Below are 15,325 nucleotides of genomic sequence, written 5' to 3' on the forward strand. Positions count from 1 at the left end.
TTGCGGTCGCTTGCCCATTACTGTATTAATCATAAATGGGACTAATGATTATGCTACCAGGTCTCGGAGGTTGTGCAGCAAGTTGTGCGACAATAACTGAATATTAGCTCTGTGTGTACCTATTAATGAAGTGTGTAATACGTGTAGCTCTGCTACTGGAACAGTAATATCATTTGGATGTGGGGTAAACCCAGCCAAAATGGGCCATGTGGCAAGGGGCCTAAATGGACCGCAGTTACAGGGTGAGGAAGGGCGCTGTTTGTTTTTGTAAATTTATAATGTTTAAATACGAATATTTTGTTTAAATAACTTATTTTTATTGGTTTTAATATTTATTTTAGGAGCGGGTTGTTGGAATTAAAGCGGATAAGAGTGGGTAGTAATTTTAAAATGTTGTTTAAAATGTAATATATTTTAATCATTAGTATATATTTTAGAAGTGGGATGTTGAGTTTATAGGGGATAAGGTGGGTAGTAATTTAAAAATGCTGTTTCAAATTTAATATATTTTAATATTTGTATATAGCGCTGGGACGCTCAAGTAGCGCTGGGACGCTCAAGGGCAGCCATGCGCTTTATAAATCTCTTTTCATTTCATTTCATTTCATTCATTTCATTTCATTTCATTTCATTCATATTTTAGGAGCGGGATGTTGGGCCACATTTCCATGGTGGCGAAAGGCATGTGGCCTTTGCCTTTGGGGGCTCAACACGGGTCCCCAGGATTTTGGGGGGTGGGGGTGCACATGGGGGTACCTATGGTACACCCCTGCATTTGCATGCACAAGGTGGCAGGCACTGCGCGGTGCCTGTCACGTTGTGTATGCAAATGCATGGCGTGCAAGCTGAGAATAGGGTTTGCCACCGCCGCGGTGGCATCCTGATGTCAGGTGCGGGACCACTGCACCCCTTGCGGACTGTCCCGCATTCTGTTATGGTGGTGGTCGGACTTTTTATCAATTAATTAATATTTAATATTAATAATATTATTAATATTTTCATAAATATTTAGAGATTTTAAAAATATTTATACATTCAAAAAAATGTAAAACAATTGTTGCTGTGGCATATAGAGGTTTTATGGAATTTTAGTTTTTGAGTTATTGAAGAATGTTTATGTAAATGCAAATGTAAAAATTACTGTTTAAATATTTAAATATTAAAAAATGAACAAAAAATGAACAAAAATCTAAATTTAGGGGCACATTAGGATGGTGGGTGGATCGCCCCAGCTGGGCCTGCGGTAGTCACAGCGGCACAGTGGGGGTGATCCGCCTGCCATCCACACAGCAAAGACGCTGCCATATTATGATGACTGGGGGGTCCATGACGGACGGAGAGACTGTCAGACGCTTTACTGCCGGTCAATGAGTCGACCAGCGGAAAACAAGGTTAATATGGTGGCGGTGTCTGCAAGACACTGCATCCATATTATGATGACTGCGGAGATCAACCTTTCCATGGCGGCGAAAGCATGTGGTATTTGCCTTTGTGGGCCCGACACGGCCCCCAGGATTTTGGTGGGTGGGGGTGCACACATGGGTACCTATGGTACCCCCCTGCATTTGCATGCACAAGGTGGCAGGCACCGCGCGGTGCCAGTCACTGCGCATAAGAGTGGGTAATAATTAAAAAATGTTGTTTTAAATGTAATATATTTGATTAATTTGTATATATTTTAGGAACAGGATGTTGGTTTTATAGGGGATAAGGGTGGGTAGTGGGTAGTAAATTAAACATATTGGGGGTATTAATTATATATCATAATTATATTTAGTAATATTAAATAAATTGTTGCTGTGGCATATAGGGGTTTTATGGAATTTCGTTTTTGAGTTATTGATTAATGTTTGTGTAAAAGAATTAAAAAATTACTTTTTAAATATTTAAATATTAAAAAATAAATTAAAATCAAAAAAATCCAAATTTTGGGGCCCATTAGGATGGCCGGTGAATCGCCCCCGCTGGGCCGGCGGTAGTCTCCGCCAGCCCAGTGGGGGTGATCCTCCCACCATCCACACAGCAAAGACCTCCCGCCATATTATGATGACTGGGGGTCTGTGGCAGACGGAGAGACAGTCTGAAGCTTTACTGCTGGTCAACGAGTCTACCAGCGGAAAACAAGGGTAATATGGTTGCGTTGTCTGCAAGACACTGTCATCCATACTATGATGACTGCAGATATCAACCTTTCCATGGTGGCGAAAGGCATGTGGTCTTTGCCTTTGGGGGCTCGACACGGGCCCCCAGGATTTTGGGGTTTGCATGCACAAGGTGGCAGGCACTGTGCGGTGTCTGTCACGTAGTGCATGCTAATGCATGACGTGCATTCCAAGCTGAGAATAGGGTTTGCCACCGCCGCGGACTGTCCCGCATTCCGTTATGGTGGTGGTCGGACTTGTCTGCCCGCCATCGTAATAGGCCCCTTAATTTTTTGCAAAATTATTATTGCAAATTTAGTTAAATGAAAATTATTATTAATATTTTCATACATATTTAGACATTTTAAAAATATTTATAAATTCAAAAAAATTTAAAACAATTGTTGCTGTGACATATAGAGGTTTTATGAAATTTAGTTTTTGAGTTATTGAAGAATGTTTATGTAACAGAAAATTAAAAAAATTACTGTTTAAATATTTTAAATATTTAAATATGAAAATATTTATAAATTTAAAAAACTTAAAAAAATGTTTACATTATTTATTTGTATAAAATTATATAAATACTTTTTTGAAAATTATGTTAAGGATTATTAATTATATTAAAATATTATTTTTGATGAAAGTGAAAAAATTAAAATGAAATTAAATTAAATGTGAGGCAAAAGTATTAATTTTAATTTTGAAAAGTACAAAAAATTATTAGGATTTTTTTCTTATAAAATATTACAAATAATCATATTGGTTTTTTTTAAATAATTTCTTTTAAATTGAATAAAAATTTTACATTGTGTGAAAGATTATTAATTATAATTAAGTATTAATTTTGATACATCTGACACATTATAATTTGTGAAAGATAAATTAAATTTAATAATGTATTTTTTTATTTAAGGATTAATATTTATTACTTTTAAAGATCAAAAAGGGGGTATTCTTCATTTTTTTAGAGTTTATTTTTATTTGGAGTTGGAAAACTAAATAATCATGGTGTACTATCCAGAACTTTCCCTGCGTTTAGTTGGATTTGGAGTTAGAATAGTAAATTATTGTGGTTTACTGTCCAGCACTTTGCCTGCGTTTAGTTGGATTTGGAATTACAATAGTAAATTATTATGGTTTACTGTCCAGCACTTTCCCTGAGTACAGTTGGATTTGGAGTTTGAATAGTAAATTAATATGGTTTTCTGTCCAGCACTTTCCCTGTGTTTAGTTGGATTTGGAGTTAAAATAGTAAATTATTATGGTTTACTATCCTGCACTTTCTCTGCGTTTAGTTGGATTTGGAGTTAGAGTAGTAAATTATTATGGTTTACTATCCAGCACTTTCCCTGCATTTAGTTGGATTTGGAGTTAGAATAGTAAATTATTATGGTTTGATATCTAGCACTTTCCATTCGTTTTGTGTATATGGAGTTAAAATAGTTTTTTACTGGATAAGGGCACAAACCTGCGGTATCAGGCCACCAGGCGGTATTCTAGAGAGAGAAGTCCCCGCCAAAGGTTACTACCTCCGTCTTCCCAGTATTTAGGTTCAAGCAATTGCTTTGCATCCACTTAATGATATGGCTCATGCATGAATTAAAACACGCGGCCACTTTCTCCAATGGATCTACAAGGGAGACGACAATTTGTATATCGTCAGCATAACAAATTGCTGTAAAGCCAAAAGAACGAATAAGCTTTGCCAGTGGGCCTACATACATATTGAACAGGGTGGGCGAGAGTGTCGAACCCTGAGGTACCCCACATGGTATAAGGAAGGAATGAGGTTTATGCTCATCTAATATCACTGTTTGTTGTCTATCTGCTAAATATGTTTTAATGGTGTCTGCAGCTCTGTCTATTATGCCTATATCTGCCAGCCATTGGAGAAGTATCTGGTGATCCACCGTATCAAACGCGGCAGATAAATCCAGCAATATCAGTATTGTCTTCCTGCCCTGATCCAATTGCACAAGTAGGCTTTCCGTGGCTGCAATAAATGCAGACTCGGTACTATGGCATGGCCTTAAACCGTGTTGTGCTGGATCTAATATATCATGTGCTTCTATAAAGTTTAGTAGTTCTTCGTTTATTGCTCTTTCCAGCACTTTAGAAGGAAATTGTAAGGAGGTAATAGGCCGATAATTAGCCACTTCTGTGGAATCCAAAGTCGGCTTCTTCAAGAAAGGTTTTATAAGTGAATTTTTCCATTGTTTGGAAAATGTCCTTGTACTAAAATATTATTTAGCAGAGGTGTCAGGACATTAGCAATGACTTCTGGTGCCATATTAAAAACTGAGGCTGGGCAGGGGTCCAAAGGAGGACCTGAATGGGTTGTCTGGATGAGATCTCCACTTCTCCTGAGTAAGGTGACTGAATTTTTCCAGTGGCATTTGAGTGTTCGAGACATCCAACTTACACTCAGCTGGTCTGGGCTCATTGGCGTCTGTGGAGAACTCATTGTATACCTTTACAACTTTCTCCCGAAACAAATAAGCAAGCTTGACACAGAACTGATTAGTAGATTTACAGTGTTTAGTGTTGGCAAGCTCAGAGAGCTTCAGAACAGTCTTAAAGAGTTCTCTGGAGGTGTTTTTGGCAGCCATAACTTTATCCGTAAAATAAGTAGTTTTGCCTCATTTATGGCTTCCTTATAGTTGGCTAGTGCTATACCATAGAGCTTTTTATCCTTTCCAAAGTATTCCTTTCTCCAAAGCCTTTCTTTGGCTCTACAGATTTTTTTTTAGAACTTTTAACTCAGTATTCGTTTTATTTATTTAAATGTTTACTTACCTGTAAAGCTCCATAATCCATAGATTACTACCCCCCACCCTGCCCCTTCCCCTCCCCACGTCACCGCCCTGCAGGTACACCCATTACAGACCACGGCTGAGTTGTAGTGATTGGCTACTTTAGTAGTTGGTATGTAGGCCAGGGCTATTCATTTTTTTATTTGTTAGGCAGAGTTGCTGTTAGTTGAATTTTCTATGCTTAAAGCAGATGTTTGTAGGTACCTTCATATGCTTTGGTTAAAATGATAGTAGCACACTTGTATTGCAGTGTGTGGGTATTGTTTGAGTATTGCTTGAATAATTGCCTGTTAAAAATCTAATATTATATCTATATAGGTGGTGTTATGTTTATTAGGAAGCAATGCGTAAATGAATGGGATATATGTCTCTTCAAGTTTTCCATTAATTGTGTAAAGCTGATAAAATGGGCTTGGACAAACGTTAAAAGTTCCATCCATCATCCAAGTTTCACAATTTTTAACTTTATGCTAATTAGTATTAGTTGCAAATCTAACAATTCTTTGCTCATGATCTTTGGTGTCATAGAGTGAGAATTGTTCTTCTTTGTGGTCAATGGTGTATTCTGAGAGTATTTGGATTTCTACAAAATTTTGGGGGGTAGGAAGAATTGGATCTGAAGCTCTCTTAGTTATTGCTTTTAATCTTTTTAAGTTGAGGATGGAAGGAAGTTGTCCTGTGTCATGATCTGGTACTGTGGTTAAAAAAGTTTTTGTATTTGAGTACTTGTCTGCTGGGAACTTTTGCTTAATTCCCTTATTGTCTCTAGGGCATCTCTTACTTCCACTTCAGTCTCATTGGAGGGGATGGTTGTGATCTCTAACATTCACAGCATTTAAAATCTACTGCACCAGCTCTCCTGTAACAGGCATTGGAGTAATATTTGCTACATTTCCAATGAGTTTTATTTTCTATACCTTTTTCCTGGGTGTAAGTGTAAACCATGTAGCAAAGCATTAGTTTCCCCGTGAGATGTAATAGTTTGGGGTATATCTGTAAAGATATATAAATATGTGTGTAGTAAATATGCTATTGTGAATAATAAAAATGCTAGTATTATTGATAATGAATGAATGAATGAATGAATGAATGGGGATTTATAGCGCGCAACTAGCGCAAAGGCATCAAGGCGCATAAAAACAGATATGAATGCGTCAGGTCTCAGAACACCGGGTCCATGGTTAAGAATAAGCCTCTCGGAAAAGCCTGGTTTTCATATCCCTTCGGAAGAGTGCAGGAGATGGTTGTCCTAACAAATGAGAGGAGAGGGAGTTTCAGAGCCTAGGCACCAGTGTGGAAAAGGCCCTGCCTCCCCATTTTGCCTTGGCAAATCTAGGGACTACAAGAAGATTTTTGGTGGAAGACCGAAGGGCTCTGCTGGGTAGGTAGGGAACTAAGAGAGACCTAATGCCCTCTGGGATGGAACCATAGATAGCCCCATGGGCAAGGCAAAGAAGCTGGAAAGAGATCCTGGACTGAACGGGCAGCCAGTGAAGATCTTTCCTGGCCATGGAGACTGAGGAGAGCCTAGGAAGATTAAGGACCAGCCTGGCGGCGGCGTTCTGGACCATCTGCAAACGGTAAAGAAGACTCTTGTTCATGCCTGCATACAGTGCATTACAATAATCGAGACTTGAGGAGACCAGAGCAACCGTGGCTTGCTTCCTTGCCTCAAGAGAGAGATAAGATCCGATCTTTCTGAGGATCCTGATGACACCGCAGCAGGTGGACACTGTCCTACTGACCTCAATCAATCAATCAATCAGTGAAACTTATAAAGCGCGCTACATACCCGTAGGGTCTCAAGGCGCTGGGGAGGGGGGGTGCCGCTACTGCTCGAACAGCCAGGTCTTCAGCTTCTTCCTGAAGGAGAGGTGGTCTTGGGTCAGGCGTAGGTCGGACGGGAGGGAGTTCCAGGTCTTGGCGGCCAGGTAGGAGAAGGACCTTCCTCCTGTAGTCGCTCTTCGGATGCGGGGGACGGCGGCGAGGGCGTGGTTGGCTGATCGGAGGTGGCGATTGGGAGCGTAGAAGTTGACTCGGCTGTTGAGGTAGCTCGGGCCTTGGTCGTGTAGGGCTTTGTGTGCGTGGGTGAGGAGGCGGAAGGTGATTCTCTTGTTGATGGGGAGCCAGTGAAGGTCTCTCAGATGTCCGGAGATGTGGCTGGATCGTGGGATGTCGAGGATGAGTCTGGCTGAGGCGTTCTGGATCCGCTGGAGTCTCTTCTGGAGCTTGGCCGTGGTCCCGGCGTAGAGGGCGTTGCCGTAGTCCAGTCGGCTGGTGACGAGGGCCTGGGTGACGGTCTTCCTGGTCTCTGTGGGGATCCACCAGAAGATCTTCCGTAGCATGCGTAGGATGTTGAAGCACGCTGAGGAGACGCTGTTGACTTGCCTGGTCATGGAGAGGGAGGAGTCCAGGATGAAGCCCAGGTTTCGTGCATGGTCTGTTGGTTTGGGTGCGGTGCCCAGGGCGGGAGGCCACCAGGAGTCGTCCCAGGCGGAGGGTGAAGAGCCCAGGATGAGGACCTCCGTCTTGTCCGAGTTCAGTTTCAGGCGGCTGGTCGTCATCCACTCGGCTACCTCTTTCATCCCGTCGTGCAGGTTGGCTCTGGCGGCGGCGGGGTTGTTGGTCAGGGAGAGGATCAGCTGGGTGTCGTCGGCGTAGGAGATGATGCTGAGGTGGTGTTTGCGTACGATGGTCGCGAGGGGGCTCATGTAGACGTTGAAGAGGGTGGGGCTCAGTGATGATCCTTGGGGGACGCCGCAGATGACTTCGGAGGCCTCTGATTTGTACGGTGGTAGGCGGACTCGCTGTGTTCTTCCGTCGAGGAAGGAGATGATCCATTCCAGCGCCTTGTCCTGGATTCCGATGTTGCTGAGGCGCTGCACTAGGGTGCGGTGGCAGACGGTCAAAGGAAAGTGCAGTGTCAATCAGGACCCCCAGGTTCCTGGCAAAGTGGTAACGGAGAGGACAGTCCCCAAGGCAATCCGGCCACCAGTTTTTAGACCAGATATCCTGGCCACTCCCAAAGATCAGGACCTCGGTCTTTTCTCCATTCAGTTTTAGAAAGTTTTGGACCATCCAGCGGGAAACGGCCCCCATGCAAGATCTAAAGGTGAGGGCGGAGTCATTCACCGACTGTGTTAGAGAGACCATGATTTGTGTGTCGTCGGCGTACGACAACACCTCAAACCCATATGATCTCACTACCCTGGCAAGTGGGGACACGTAGATATTGAAAAGAATGAGACTTAAAGAAGATCCCTGGGGGACCGCACACTGCACAGGGATGGAAGGGGACAGATAATCTCCCAGTTTCACCCTCTGCTCCCTTTGATGGAGAAAGGAGGCTAGAAGACTGAGGGTGAGGCCACCGACACCTATCTCCCTAAGCCTGGAAACCAGGACAGAGGGTGACAGGGTGTCGAAGGCAGCCGTCAGGTCGAGTAGGACCAAAAGAGTTATATGGCCCCTATTGACCTTCGAGCGGATGTTATTGGCCACTACAGTAAGAGCGGATTCCGTGCTGTGGGCTCGTCGGAAACCATGCTGCGAACTGTCAAGCAAGTTCAAGTCATCAAGAAAGGTGGTAAGATGATGATTGAGATGGACTTCCAATATTTTTGCAGGGGCCGGTAGCAGAGAAATAGATCGGACATTTTTCAAGACTCCGGGGTCCAAAGTAGCTTTCTTCAAGAGTGGCTTAACCACTGCCAGTTTCCAAGAGAGGGGAAAAACACCCTCAGTGATGGCAAGGTTGAGCACCTCCAGAAGGGGAGGCAGAATAACTTCCCTGCAGGACTTCAAGATTTTCAACGGACAGGGGTCCAACGGGGAAACAGGTTTTATATTATCGAGGATACAGTGTGTCTCCTCTAGGGAGAGGGGAGGAAAAGAAAGAAAGCCAGATCTGGGTTGGACAAACTCATGCGCTATAGTGGCCGGTGGAGGGGGAGGAGAAGAGTCTAATTCCCAGTTAAGGTGTTCCAATGAACTGTAAATATCAGCAATTTTGGCGTGGAAAAAAGAAGAGATTTTATTACATAACTCCTGAGATTCAACAATGGTATCCACCCTCTGAGGAACAGAGAGGGAATCAATGATCTTAAAGAGATCCCTAGAGGAGTTCAAAGAGGTGGTCAGATTAAGAAAATAGGCCTTTTTTCCTCAATGATGGCTGATTTATATTCCTTTAGGAGAGATTTATGTCGTTGTTTGTTTTCAGTGGAGTCCAGGTGGGCACGCCAAACCCTCTCCTGTTTTCTACAACCCTGTCTCAGTCGTCTGAGTCTATCAGAGAATCAGGGTGAGGAGGGGCTCTTCCTGGCAGAATAGTGTTGTTTAACAGGGGCTAGGATGTCTACAGCCTCAGTGATAGAGTTAAAGAGATATGCTGCAGCTGAGTTGGCATCCCTATTAGCAGAGGGGCTGATGCTATTCATGAATGGCGCACGTTCTTCCTTGTCAATGTCCCCAAGGTTCCTTCTAAGTTCCCATTTCTTGGGGTTCAAACAAGAAGTAGCATTGTGCTGGATTTTAAGCTCAAAGGGCACTGCCAGATGGTCTGACCAAGCCAAAGGAATAGGGGTACCAATCTTTACCCTCGGATCACTAGAGAAAACACCGTCCAATGTATGACCCGCTAAGTGAGTCGGGCTATCCACGAGTTGGGTCAAGCCACAAGCCTGCAGAGTTTCGATCAAAGACTGAGTGTCACTAGAGGTCAATTCCTCTAACTGAAAATTGAAATCCCCCAAGAGTGTGAGATAAGATCTATCAATGAGGGGTTTCAAGAGCCTCATCAGGTCTTGACTAAAGGAGGATCTAAGGCCAGGGGGTCTATAGAATAAAATGCCTGAGAATGAAGCAGTAGGAGTAGAATTGATGGAAAAATACATGGCCTCAAAAGAATCAGCCGGGGAAGAGAGGTGTTCAGTTCTGCAGGTGAAGGAACGTTTGTGGAGTATACCCATCCCGCCTTCTCTTCGTCCAGTTCTATCCAATCTGGTCAAGGCATACCTCGTTGGAATTGCCTCTACAAGATCGGACCGGAAGAGTCCGAGATCCAGGTTTCGGTAATAAATACCCAGGAGGGCTTCCTCAATGACACAAAGTCCCTAAAGGCAATGTTATTTTTAATCAATGATCTTGCATTGATAAGAAAGCCTAGTTCAGTCTTCGAGGGAGCGGATTTAAGCACCCCAGTATCCGAGGATATCGTCCTGGCAATCCCTTTACTACAATGGGCAAGATGACAAATACCACAGTGTAGATAGGGAAGGGCGTTAGGGTGTGCAGTGTGCTGATAGGATCTCCTAGGAGGTTTAAGTGACAAAAGAGTATAGATAGAGTAAAGATTGCTTACTTGAGGTATAAGAAATCGGGGACCAACCCTCCTGGGCTCTGGCGCGTACTCAGCGCGGACGGGCCCAGACGGGCTAGACTTTAGTGCGACTTCGGTGCGCGCCCACTGCGCGCATCCGCGGAGCACGGAGAAAGCCATAGAGTTCTAAATAGGGTTGGGCTTGAGTGTGGCGCCCCACGTGACCCGCAAAGGTCAATGAGGGCAAAGACAGCAACTGTATGCCGGCGTCCTCCACAGCAATCGGGAAAACCCGTGGTGGACCGGGGCGCTGGCAGTAGAGCGTACAACAGGTAAGAGCTTGTATAAGAAAGCAAACAAACACAGTTTTTAAAAGTGCACAGCAAGGATTTAAAAGCAAAATTAGCTGCGAGGCATCGTAGTCATGCTTCCGGCGAGTGAGACAATCAAGCGCTATTCCAGCCACAGAGCACTAAATAGGGTTGGGCTTGAGTGTGGCGCCCCACGTGACCCGCAAAGGCCAATGAGGGCAGAGACAGCAACTGTATGCCAGCGCCCTCCACAGCAAACGGGAAAACCCGTGGTGGACCGGGGCGCTGGCAGAAGAGCGTACGACAGGTAAGAGCTTGTACAGGAGCGCAAACAAACACAGTTTTTAAAAGTGCACAGCAAGGATTTAAAAGCAAAATTAGCTGCGAGGCATCGTAGTCCTGCTCTCGGCGAGTGAGACAATACTAAAAAAAAATATTTACATAGGAGTTTTGTTGATGGGATTATTTGCTGCTTGTTGTCTTTTCACTTTTAATTTATGATGCTGTGCAAGAAAAATCTTTTTGTTCATTAAATGTGAGATATGTTTTTAATTTATTTGTATTGTTTTTTATGTAGCACTGAAACAAATAATACTTACTACTTGAAGTTGATGAATTTAATTTCGTAGATGTTCTTTGTAGGTTCAGTTTGTAAAAGCTGTGAAGAAAAATATGTTTTTTAATTATGTTTTGTACTTATACGTTTAACAAAATCAGAGTTATTTACTTTCTTTATAGGTTTAGTTGTACATTTAATTATTTATATTTTTTATTATGTTGAGTTAAAGAAGGTACCTAATAACATATTTGTGTGGTAATTTATTGTTGTTGTTGTATTTCACTTTAGTTTTGATTTAAAAAAGGGGAACAATTCATTATTTTAGTTATTTTAGTTATTTAAGTTAAGGAGGTTGAGGTATTTATATTTTGTAGAAATGTAGTGTTCTTACCTGTGTTGTAGTATAATTTGATATAGTATTGATATTTGAGAGAGTAGTAGATTTTCTTTCTTTTCTGGTCTCTCTTTCACAAAGTAACGCTCTTCCTCCGTGTTTGGCCAATAAACTGTAAAATTGTGTTAATTCATTGTATGTTTTTAAAGTGTTTAGTTAATTAGTTAACATTTTTTATTGGTTTGTGTGTCTTTGGTTTTAATTTATTGGTTGAGCTACGTTATTTGAATTTTTTACCAGTTACCTTTCAATTAGGTAAATATATATAATGTTTATTTAATGTTTATATTTATGTATTTGCTTTTGTTATTTAAATATATTTGTTAATAAATATAATTTATCAAAAATATTGTTATATATTATATATATGTCATTTTAGTATCATTTGAAAGTAATTTAATGTTATATTGTGAATGTACTTATTTATGTGGGTTAGTATAATTATATTATAATTGTTTTAATCATTTAATAGTTTTTATATATGTTGTTATAATTTTTTATAATTAATTTTGGATATGTTAAATAATTAAATAATTGTATGCAGTGTTTATTCAATGTTAAATGGCATTTTTGATATTACTTATACCTATTTTAGCGATGTTTGTAAAGTCGATATTAGTGTTCTAGATATTTTTTATTGTGTTTCATTATGATTTAATGTTATCGATATTTTTGTTATCTATATTTTTTCTGCAAATATTTTTATAATCAATATTTAATCAGGCAATATATTTTTATCGATATCTGTGTCATTTCTTGTTTAAGTATAGGGCCCCGATATTTGTGTGTACAATTTTAATTTTCATTTGGAGAATGATAACGATAAGGACTCGCTCACTCTTATCTCTGACTTCCTGGCTGCAGGCTTAGAACAACAGGTTAATATGGCCACTCATCAAGCAGGACACACTTTAGATGGCTTATTCACTAACAACGCCCATATAACTTTCTCCACAGTGTTTCCACTCACGTGGACGGATCACTTAGCTGTCAAATTTACAATTTCAGCTAAGTATCTTAAGAACCCCTCTACCGGCACTTGCCCTCCGATCCTATGTCGTGATTGGAAAAATATTGATGTCACTGCTCTACACAATATCTTGGAATCTACGATACCTGAAGATATATCTGATCCTCATGAGGTAGCCCAGAACTACCAACGCTGGTTACATATGGCACTTGACCACGTAGCCCCAAATAAAAAAAATGCAGCCAAATCGCACCAAACCTTATGCGGCTTGGTTTTCGGAGTCACTAAGGCTCGAAAGACAACGCTGCAGAAATTTGGAGCGGCGGTGGCGCAGGAACTATGACATCTACGACAGAGATACTTACAAGAATGCCTTGCTCAGCTACAGAAAGCTGATCACTGCTGAAAAATGCACCTTCTATAGCACACAAATAGAACGTGCTCTCAACTCGAACAAACAATTGTATCAGGTGGTAAGAGAGTTAGCCAATCCTCCAGCCCCCTCCCCAATCGAGCCATCCCAAATATTCTGTAACAAGGTAGCGGACTTTTTCCAGGCTAAGGTCCTGGATATCTTTGACAACTTTACCAAAATAACGATCACCGACTCTGCAATCCCGGATTCTCCCCCTCTGCCTCCAAACCCAAATTTTGAGGTCTTCTCTCCACCCCTGTCCATGGTGGAGCTTATAAATAGCATTAAATCAGGATCACCACTGGACCCTTGTCCTCCACGTATCCTTAAATCAGTACCCAACCTAATAGCCCCAGTACTTAGCAACATCTGTTTTTCCATATTTCAGACAGGTGTCTTTCCCCCTGTCTGGAAAAAGGCAATTGTAACACCTCTTTTAAAAAAACCCGCTCTAAATCCTTTAGAGCCAAAAAACTACCGTCCTATCGCCTCTCTCCCTTACCCTTCCAAAATAATTGAAAAGGTAATGAACCAACAGTTGTCGACTTTCATTGATCAGAATGATCTACTTGACAACACGCAGTTCGGTTTTAGGAAGGGCCATGGGACGGAGACTGCCTTGATAAAAGCTGCTGAGGAGGTCAGGATAATCATGGACAAGGGTGGTGTAGCAATCTTGATACTCCTTGATTTATCTGCGGCCTTCGACTCGGTCGATCACACCATCCTGATCGACCGTGTCGCTGCCCTCGGCATTCAGGGCAGGGCCAGAGCAACGCTGGCATCTTTCCTGGCCAACCGAGTACAGTCCGTGAAGATGGGAGGCTTCTGCTCTCCTGATTTCACTCTCCCGTGTGGCGTTCCCCAGGGCTCCTCGCTAAGTCCGACACTTTTTAACATCTACGTGTCGGACTTGGCGAGGGTAATAAAGTCGTTCGGTATAGGTCTAACATCATATGCCAACGACACACAGCTGGTCCTGGAGATACACAAAAATGGAGAAGCAGTGGCAGCGAATTTTCAGGAGGGCATGAAGGCCATCAGTTCATGGATGAATCGGAATTGTCTAAAGCTAAATTCCGACAAGACGGAGGTGATGGTTTTTGGCGAACTAACTCCGTCTTGGTCTCCGGTCTGGTGGCCTTCGGAACTGGGAGCTCCTCCACCACCAGTAGCCAAGGTGAAAAACTTGGGCGTGCTTTTCGATAATAAGCTTACGTTCCTTAGTCATGCCAATGCCGTGGTGTCAGCCTCCTTCTTTACCCTGAGAATGGTGAAGAAACTGCTCCCTTTTCTTCCCACAACTGCAGGAAAAACCTTAATGTCCTCCTTGGTGTTATCCAAGGTGGACTACTGCAATGGTCTATTGCTTAACGCACAAGAGCAAGTTTTGAGCAAATTACAGCTTGTCCAAAACGCTGCTGCAAGGATTCTTATGGGTATACCCAAGCACGCTTCTATCTCTCCCACAATCCGCGAGCTCCACTGGTTACCAATAAGAAGCTGGATAAAGTTTAAGGCCATGTGTATCATTCACAAGGCCTTGAACAATAATGGACCTGATTTCTACAAAAGAGCATTCAAAGTGTACAAACCTAGCCGAACACAACGTTCTTCCTCAGCCCTACAGCTCCAAATCCCATGCACAAAAAAAGTATCATGGGGAGATAGACATTTTGTAGTGGCAGCATCAAAACTATGGAATCAGATCCCTTCCTTTGTCAAAGATCATTCCTCACTACTTTCATTTCGAAAACATCTCAAGACTTGGCTCTTTAATCAGTAAGATGTCAGTGGAACCCTTGTAATCTGCAAACTCCAGCGCCGAGACACCGTAAGGTATTTGCGCGCTTTAGAAATTTAAAAAATAAATAAAAATAAATATTTGTACCACAATATTTTCGTTGGTCGGTGTTTTTGTCGTCGATATTTTATCAGTGATCCACCGGAAAGGTGAACCAAGAATATAATATCTAGAAGCGTGAGCTGCATCCGCTTCAACAACAAAAATAAGTGCAACACCAGCATACTGAGACAAATACGCCCTGACTGGTGCCCGGTTAGGAGGTGCTATGGCAACTGCCATATTCAATAGTAGAGAATAGCAACTTATGTGTGTCAGCGCAATAACGGGAAAAAAGAAAGAGAAATACCTTTTAAAATGTAAGCTTGAAAAACCTATAATATATCACAATATAGGAGGCTACACCATCACAACTGCCACCGGAAACAGAAGTGAGGGGTTTCTGGACAAGCACAAGCACTACTCAGGTATCTCGCAGATAAGAACAGACCAAATGTTGGTGGCGCCATGTTGCGGGGATACTGCACATACACAGAACTATGCGCAGGAAAACAGGACCTCTGTGTGTAGGCGCTAAGCCTTCCTACCGCCTCAT

At 42.2% G+C, this 15,325-nt stretch overlaps 1 protein-coding gene across 1 annotated transcript in view; it reads right to left on the reverse strand.

Moving 5' to 3' along the window:
- LOC147729328 (astacin-like metalloendopeptidase) overlaps nt 1-15,325 on the reverse strand; it is a 335,057-nt gene that overhangs the window by 86,391 nt on the left and 233,341 nt on the right. The window lies entirely within an intron of this gene.

Source organism: Lissotriton vulgaris, chromosome 2_2 (genome assembly GCF_964263255.1).
Source record: "Lissotriton vulgaris chromosome 2_2, aLisVul1.2, whole genome shotgun sequence".
Classification (NCBI taxonomy): Eukaryota; Metazoa; Chordata; class Amphibia; order Caudata; family Salamandridae; genus Lissotriton; species Lissotriton vulgaris.